This window comes from Lissotriton vulgaris, chromosome 6, assembly GCF_964263255.1.
Source record: "Lissotriton vulgaris chromosome 6, aLisVul1.2, whole genome shotgun sequence".
Lineage (NCBI taxonomy): Eukaryota > Metazoa > Chordata > Amphibia > Caudata > Salamandridae > Lissotriton > Lissotriton vulgaris.
Window position 1 is genome coordinate 679,881,431 of NC_141694.1, and position 8,720 is coordinate 679,890,150.

Sequence of the window (8,720 nt, forward strand, 5' to 3'; positions counted from 1 at the left end):
CGGGTCTTGGGGCATTGCTGGGTGGTTTGGACAAAATCAGACTTGAAAACGTTTTTGCCTTTTTGCTCACTATCATGTTTTCGGGGGCCTGTTTTGGGGCTTCCTGGTGTTTATGGGTGGGTTTCGGGGTCTGGGAGCACTGCTGGGTATGGATACTTTTGATTGCAAGAGGTTTGAAGAAAATCCATGGTGGCAAAGGGGAGTTAGGGCCTAGCTGCAGAGCGCGCGGGGAGTGATTTTGGAAATTGCCCTGAAAATTACTATGTCCCCATTTTTGTACTTTTGCTTTTTGGCTGTTTGGGGGTCTTCTACTTGTTTTCGCCTGGGTTGACGGCTCTGGGGCCATTGCTGGGGAGGTCTAATACCGGATAAATGTGGTTTGGACAAAATCCATGAGGAAAAAGTTTTTGCTTTTTCTGACATTTCGCTCAATTTAGCGTTTTCGGGGTCCTGTTTGGGGGGCTTCCTGGTGCTTGTGGGTGGGTTTCGGGGTCTGGGAGCACTGCTGGGTAAGGATACTTTTGATTGCAAGAGGTTTGAAGAAAATCTATGGTGGCAGAGGGGATTTAGGGCCTAGCTGCAGAGCGCGCGTGGAGTGATTTTGGAAATTGCCCTGAAAATGACTAAGTCCCCATTTTTGTACTTTTGCTTTTTGGCTGTTTGGGGGTCTTCTACTTGTTTTCGCCTGGGTTGACGGCTCTGGGGCCATTGCTGGGAAGGTCTAATACCGGATAAAACTGGTTTGGACAAAATCGGAGGCGAAATTATTTTTGCGTTTTTGCTCACTTGCTTGTCTTTGAGGTGCTCTTTGGGGGGTTCCAGGTGTTTGTGGGTGGGTTTTGGGGTCTGGGAGCACTGCTAGCACAGTCTAATTTTGATTGCATTTGTTTTTCAGGAAATCCATGGTGAAAAACGGGAGTTATGGCCTAGCTGCACAGCTCGTTTGGACAGAATTGAAAGAAGGCCGAAAAATATTGTAAGTATGAGATTTTCCATTTTTGCTTTTTGGCTGTTTGGGGGTGTTGTGCTTTTTTGCGGGTGGGTTGGCGGTTCTTGGGGCATTGCTGGGAAGGTCTAATACCGGATAAAAGTGGTTTTGACAAAATCCATGCTGAAAAGCCTTTTGGCATTTTTTGTAACTTAGGGTTCGTTAGGGTTAGCACTAGCAGCAGTATTCCATGTGTTTGGGGGTGTTCTAGATTTTTGCAACTGGGTTCTGGGGTCTTACAGCACTCGTGGGAATGTGTAATCTTGGTTGCAAGTCGTTTGAAGAAAATCCATGGTGGGAAATGGAGGATTTGGCCTAGTTAAAGAAAGCGTTTGCCACTATTCTTAACTTAGGGCTCGTTAGGGTTAGCACTACAGTATTGTATTGCATGTGTTTGGGCGGGGGTTATAGATTTTTACGACTGGGTGGGGTCTTGGAAAACTTGTTGTAATGTCTAATTTTGATTGCAGTCGTTTGAACATAATCCATGGTGGGAAAGGGGGTTTTGGGCATACTTTCTGAGTGCGTTTTGACACGATTTGAAATTAGGCCTCGGTGAGGTAGCAGCAGTATTCTGCACGTTTTTGGGAGGGTAATGTGGGGTGTTCTAGATTTTGGGGATTGTCATCTCTGAAAATGACAGTATAATTTTTGCACTACACAGCGTGCCTTACATATTTTTTTCTCCGAGGTGTCTTTAACACTTACTGTTGTATTTTTCCATCATCAATTACAGGCAGGCTTTTACCCTGTGCCATCGATGTACTACTCAGGCTTACAATTAGCGATCCGCAAATCCGCATCAGGCAGGCAGTGGACAGTGTGTCTGGTCACCAAGATTGATCGACGGAGCATCCGATGGAATGAAGGAGTACCGCGAATAAGAGGAATGGCTGGATGCATCGACTTCACAAATTCAACGGTACAACTACAAAAAACAGTAACTGTATCGAAAATTCTCCATATCTTTTAAATGATATTGTTGTGAACTTGAACTTACTTCTATTAGTGTGACTCTGTGCGTTTGTTTGATCTCTGCTTCAAATTCATCCCTCCCTCCAGCAATTAGATACATTTTTGCTATGTTTAACACTAATTTAATGTTCTAAGTGTTTCTTCTCTCTGAGGGCAGAGAGGCAAGTGAAATTGCGTAATGACTGCATCCCTGTACTGTCAACTTGTTTCTTTGTAGTTACTAGTAAGTTGCTGCAAGTAGTAGTACTAATTTTCAGTAACCTAACCATTTGTTGTTTGACTGTCCATGCTGTGTTTTTTTTCCTCTCTACCAAACTTTCCCAAAAACCCCCATTCCCATCCAATTTTCAAACCCTAACCCTCGTCCCCCGGGCTGTGTGGTATTTCATTGAGGTGTGACTGATAACAACAATAAATTCCACACACTTGCTGGGGAGGTAAGGTCAAAGCAACCAGAAGTTCATGTGCGCCATCGTGGATTGATAAGAACATCCTCCTCCTACACGACGTTAACAACAATGAAATGATTAATGCTTACCTTACGTTGGCACTGCATAGGCTAGGGCACTGTTCTGTACCATAAAATCTATTGTACTGTTTCTAATGCTACGCTCAGGCCACTCCATGTTTAATTTCCTCTTTTTTTCATATGGTGATACTGCCAGTGTGTACCACTACTGCTACCAGCACAACAATGATATTGCATCCGTCGAGGATTCAAGTCAACAACCAACCTTATTCACCAACCGTGATTCGGAAATCACAGGTAAGATAAGCATATTGGGGAGGTAGTAAAATAATGGGCTAGGACTACGTTTGGAGGTGAGCAGAGACTAACAGTACTACTAGTAAAGTACAGTAGTAGGGCTACTGAATTGACTAACTCGGTTACTTGCATTTTGGTACATTTCAGGACAAGATGTTTCATTCATGCTGGTAAGTTTGAAAAACCAAACGTCCATTAACCACCGCCAACCCCCACACAAAATAATATGAGCGCGTATACTGTGTTTTTGAAGGAAAAATATAATTATTAAGAAATATAAATTATGGATTTGTTGTCGTCACAAAAATAGAATTAACCCAACTCACCCCCCTCCCAAACCAAACCAATGTCCAAAAATCAAAAAGTACCCTTTCCCAAAAACCCAATTCCCACCCCCCAACAGTCTTTAAAAAAGGGACAAGGGACAGTCACTTCCTCCGGTGGCGTTTGGACAGCTGGTGCTGCACGTCCCGCAGCTCTTTGCGGAGGTCCCGGAGCTGGCGCTGATGTTTTTCGGCCAACCGCTCCAGGTAGTCCACTCGCTTTCGGAGCCGCGCTGGGGTACCATCCAGGCTCTGGGGGGGCAGCTGTTGTTTTTGCTGCTGTGCGGCAGCGGCGGGAGGCTGTCGGGCCACGGCTCCGTTTGGCTGGAGGCTTATGGCTGGTGGACCCGGGGGCAGTGGAGGAGGATATACTGGAGGTTGTTGTAGTTTCCTCCTCATGCTCCCAAGCCCACAACCGTCGATACTCAACACAAATAGCCTCCAGCTTACGGGCCCTGGCCCGGACAGCCATCTCCTTACGGGTGAGCTTTTTGGGAGTAGCATCTATGAAAAAAGAAAGAAAAATACTGTAGCCAATAGTCTTTAACATAAAGTCAAATTAATTCAACAGAAAGTTGACACTCAGTAACACCAGCATCAGTAACACCAGCAAGTAGCAAACACAGCATAACATTTTGAAGATAACGGACCAGGTTTTTTTTGATTGTCGATCCACAACTGGCGCCTCCCGTATGTGACGTTATTTATATTTTCTAACCACTATTTTGAGGGTGCCCCAGATAGGAGGAAGAACCTAAACCTCCAATTAGGAGCAAGATCCAAACATAATTGATACAGCGGGTATCTGTGCACACGTCGCCTTTTACAGAGTAAATGCTGTTGGTAATCAAACAACACAACCAATAGACAAAAAATGTGGAAGTAGTCTTGATAGAAGTTTTTCTTCAATTCAGATTTTATCTACCACGCCCAGCCAACACATGCCAAAATGTTATACTGTTACAACAGGTATCTGTGCACGCGTCGCCTTTTACAGAGTAAATGCTGTAGGTAATCAAACAACACAACCAATAGACAAAAAATGTGGAAGTAGTCTTGATAGAAGTTTTTCTTCAATTCAGATTTTATCTACCACGCCCAGCCAACACGTGTTTCGTCAGGGCTAGTAGCCCGCGACTTCATCAGGGCTCCCGCGGGCAGCGGTTCCAAAGCTATTGCCACAATGGCTAGGTGCTCTCAGCCGGTTCTAATTCCGACCCGGCTACCGGGTACTGTTGAGGTTCTCACTGATTCGTCTCAGCCGTCCGTGTGATGGTTAATACCAAAGATGCGACACACCATAGGAGTATCCGTGTGAGCGGCAGGTTAAGCCGTACTGCTTTCCAGCGTCTCCGCGTGTAAATGCGGAAGTCATTTACAGTTTACACGCGGAGACGCTGTAAAGCTGAGACGGCTGAGACGAATCAGCGAGAACCTCCACAGTACCCGGTAGCCGGGTCGGAATTGGAAGCGGCTGAGAGCGCCTAGCCATTGTGGCAATAGCTTTGGAACCACTGCCCGCGGGAGCCCTGATGAAGTCGCGGGCTACTAGCCCTGACGAAACACATGTTGGCTGGGCATGGTGGATAAAATCTGAATTGAAGAAAAACTTCTATCAAGACTACTTCCACATTTTTTGTCTATTGGTTGTGTTGTTTGATTACCTACAGCATTTACTCTGTAAAAGGCGACGTGTGCACAGATACCTGTTGTAACAGTATAACATTTTGGCATGTATCTTTCCGCCGTCTTTGTAAGCCTGTGACATTACTGGGAGTTTCAGGAATTCCACTAGCAGCACTATGGGTGGACTCACTACTACATATATAGTCAGAGATGACTAAAAAAGAGGCCTTTTTTTAACTTTTTTTCTCTTGGGTTGCAAGAAATCACTGGTACGTGAACTTGTGCTCGCCGCCATAATGGCAGCTCACTCTGCTTTCACCCAAGAAATACAGACACAGGCCATGATGATGCAGACTCGCAGTACTTTAAGCAGTACATGCAAGTGGGGATCTGAATGTCTTACTTTTCTATAGGGGTGGCACTGCCACTGGCCATACTTCTTCCACTCAGCATCTGCTCTACTACATCATACACCTCTGCTATCGACTAGGAGTATAAAGAAGATAACATCCAGGCTTAAAAAGTACGTCTATGATTCTTCTTGATGTCTCAAATGTACCAAAATGTATTTTTGTCAAAAACCAACTAACACCCTTTTCACTATATTTTGGAAAGCGCTGTCTTCTTATGTTGAATTGCATTCAACAAAACCATTCTTTACAGTCATAAATATTAAGACTCGCTCGTCCTTCGTTTCACCCTTCTTTAACTTTTCGTTCTTCACATCCCTAAACTTCATCTGATATGACTTGGCTTCACAAATCACAATAAAAATTTGCCAGCTGAGTTGAAGTGAAATAGAGGGGGCCATTGGTTACCAGAGAAGTACCGCAGCTAATGCTATTAAAAGTCAAGGTTGACTGTCTTCTCCGTGATAGCCCAAAAAGTAGTTCTAAATTAGTAAATGTTCTTGACAGTACAGTGTACTTATACTAGTGTACTGTGTACTACTGTACAGTACATCGTACACTCCTTTGCGAGGCTACTCAAAAAAATTTCAATAAGTAAGGAGTCTAATAACTTACCACCGTCCGCCGCCGCTGAGTCTTCCCCCCCAGCTCCTCCTGTTGGCGCTGCCGCATCCTGAGTGGACCCCTCCGCACTGCTGGCCCCGGCACTGGCTGTCATCTGTGCCGTGTCAGATGTTGTGACGTCTAGGAAAAACATGTCATATTTTCTGATGCCATACACAACCCCCTATTTTGTCCCGTAACGGAAGAAAATGTTACATAACACATTTTTTTTATTACTGGGATTGAAAAAAAGTAACGGTTTTGGGGAGGGTGTTAACCTTTTATATGCTTATTCCATTAAATGCTACACTGGTTCTTAAGACAACTGATGAATGCTTGCTTAACGGGCACCATTTTTCTCATTACAGAAAGAAGATTCCATTGCCCTTCTGCCAGACAAATCTCCAACTACTAGTAAGTCATCACCAGCAGTACTTTAAGTATTTTAAAGAAGGTGGGGGCTCCCCCACAGTTATTCTAATAATTTCATGTGTCTGTTAACTATTATTAATTTTGAGTCATACTAGTTTCATTCATGGGAATGGTGTTGCAAGTGCAACTTTAACGTCATCTTCATCCATCAGAATACTACGCTATTAAAAATAAATTAATTGAAAATAAAACTTTAAAACTAACAAACACTGTGTGGTTTTTGTTTACGAGTGAGTGAGCGGAAAGGTTTGAACTACTGCACTTGGCAGTCATGTTTCAGTGACTCAGATAGGCCGGGACTCGGAGGTAGTCTTCTTCTGTTCTTCTGGGTCGTAAAAATCATTGGTCAGACATTCTAGATAGTCGGTCAGGGGATTGGGGGGTTCAACTTCTGTTCGGACTGAGGTATGTTGAAAGATGAACTGCACCTATCATCTTGTCCATACTTCTTTGTGTGCAGAATAGTCCCTGAAACACTAGCGGTATGGGATGTGCTCCTCTCAAATCAAAAAGGACACTGCTACCTTTTACTTGGTGTAAACAATTACATTTTGTTGTTGCAAATTGTCAAAGCACTTACATTAAGAAGACTGGAATAGACAGCAAGGGCAACCCAGAGGACTACACTCAGTGCCTAGAGCTATTGCTGTATCAGAGTTTTGTTTCACACCGTTTGCCGAATGGGCAAGCTTAGCTACCTACACAGACCGACTCATAATTGTAAATAGTAGTAGCACAGAGAGTGATGGTAGAGGCAGGATAAGAATGTAGAAAGTAGTCTACATTAGAAGAAGATCCAAGACTATTTTGTAAAACATATAATTATTAGGAACCAGTTTATAATAAATAGGAGCTGTAAAAGTTAGGGAAGTATAAGTATTAAGATAACAATACGACAACTTACTGGGGCCAGCAGATGAGCCTGGAAGGGACTGCTCCTGTCCAACTTCTGCCACCGGAGTCTCTGTCTCCGCCGTCGCCTTGCCCCTGGGAGTTGCTGGTGATCATGAAATAAAGAAACACAACATGGATGATTGTTTTTTGGGAAATATTTGATTTCTTTGTACTCAATCTAAAATTATGTCGGGGAAACAAATTAACATCAATTGCATCTGATCTGGTCAATCAAGAGGATAGTAGTACAGTATTGCAGGATTCGCAGACCGTCTAATAGGAAAGTTATGTAATTCACTAACTACATCAACAACAAAAAGGTTCTACTACGACTACCATCACTCAGCAGCACGAGACGTCGCGTGACAGACACAGTCCGTCATCATGGTTGCAGACCACTAACAAATGTCCTAGAACAAGTAATAAATAGTATACTCAACGTATCAATCCACCACTATCTCTTCAAAGTGGCAGCAGCAGGAGTACAAAGAAGGACTAGACTTGAGTCTACTGTCTCTAGCATTACGTAGTAATGCTCTCAAATGACTAAAAAGTTGCAAACAAGTAAGCATAGTAGCAACGCCAATAACCAGGCGAGCACCTGCAATGACAAAAGCTATTTAAACATTAATTTACCTGCAATGTAATCTAATCAGCAGCATTCATACTCTTCAGGAAAAAAATAGATTAGCAATATAACAGAGCAGAAGGAAAAAAAGTAGTTATTAAATAGCTACTTACCAAGCCCAGGGATCTCCACACCAAGCAGGTTGAGCATCTCATGCTCCCGGTTCAAGATGTCAGTCCACCGGTGCGTCACTTGCTGGTAGGTGCGCCGGACCCCAGACTCCTTATACATGCGCCGGCACACCTTCTCCCACAGCTGGCGACGCTCCCGGAGGCCGTAACCGGAAGCAATCCGCCCACCTGCTGCCACGGTCTTAGGGTGGTGGACCTGGAGAAAAACCATCAAGGCGGCCACCTTCACCGCAGAAAAGGTCTCCCTGGGCTGCACTTCCTCCCCCCTCCAATGCCCGCAAGGGAACCGGGTACGTGGGGCTGGGCCCTTCCCCTTGCCCTTGTCGCCTCCCTTAGCCATGGTCCTGGGCACAAGAAGAAGGAAAGAAGAATAGGTGTGAAAAAAAATATGAGAGAGCGCAAAAGAAATAAAGTAGGTAATAAAGTAACAAAAAGTAAAAAAAAACACAAAATATAGATGTAGGAAATTGAAGAGAGAGATAATAAGCAAAGAAAACCCCCAAAAAGTTCAGAAAAACATAGGATTGATTTGATTTGATTTGATTTGATTTGGACTTATAGAGCGCATGGCTGCCCTGGAGCGTCCCAGCGCTAATCCTAATCTGAACCTGGTGAACTCAAACGAAAGCAAGGTTAGAGGGTGGTAGGGAACAAAAAGGTTTTAAGTGCTCTTCTGAATTTCAGATGATCCGGTTCCATTCGGAGTTCTCTAGGGAGAGCATTCCATTTGTTTGACACATTCAGTGAGAACCGTCGGCCTCCTGTTCGTGCTTTCCTCACTCGTGGGACAATGGCCAGATTTTCTCCATCCGAGCGAAGGGCCCTGGTCGACTTGTAAGGTCGGATCAATCCTCTCAAGGCTGGAGGGCCTTTACCTTGCAAGGTCTTATGTGCAATACAGAGAGACTTGAAAGAGACCCGCTCTTGGATGGGGAGCCAGTGCA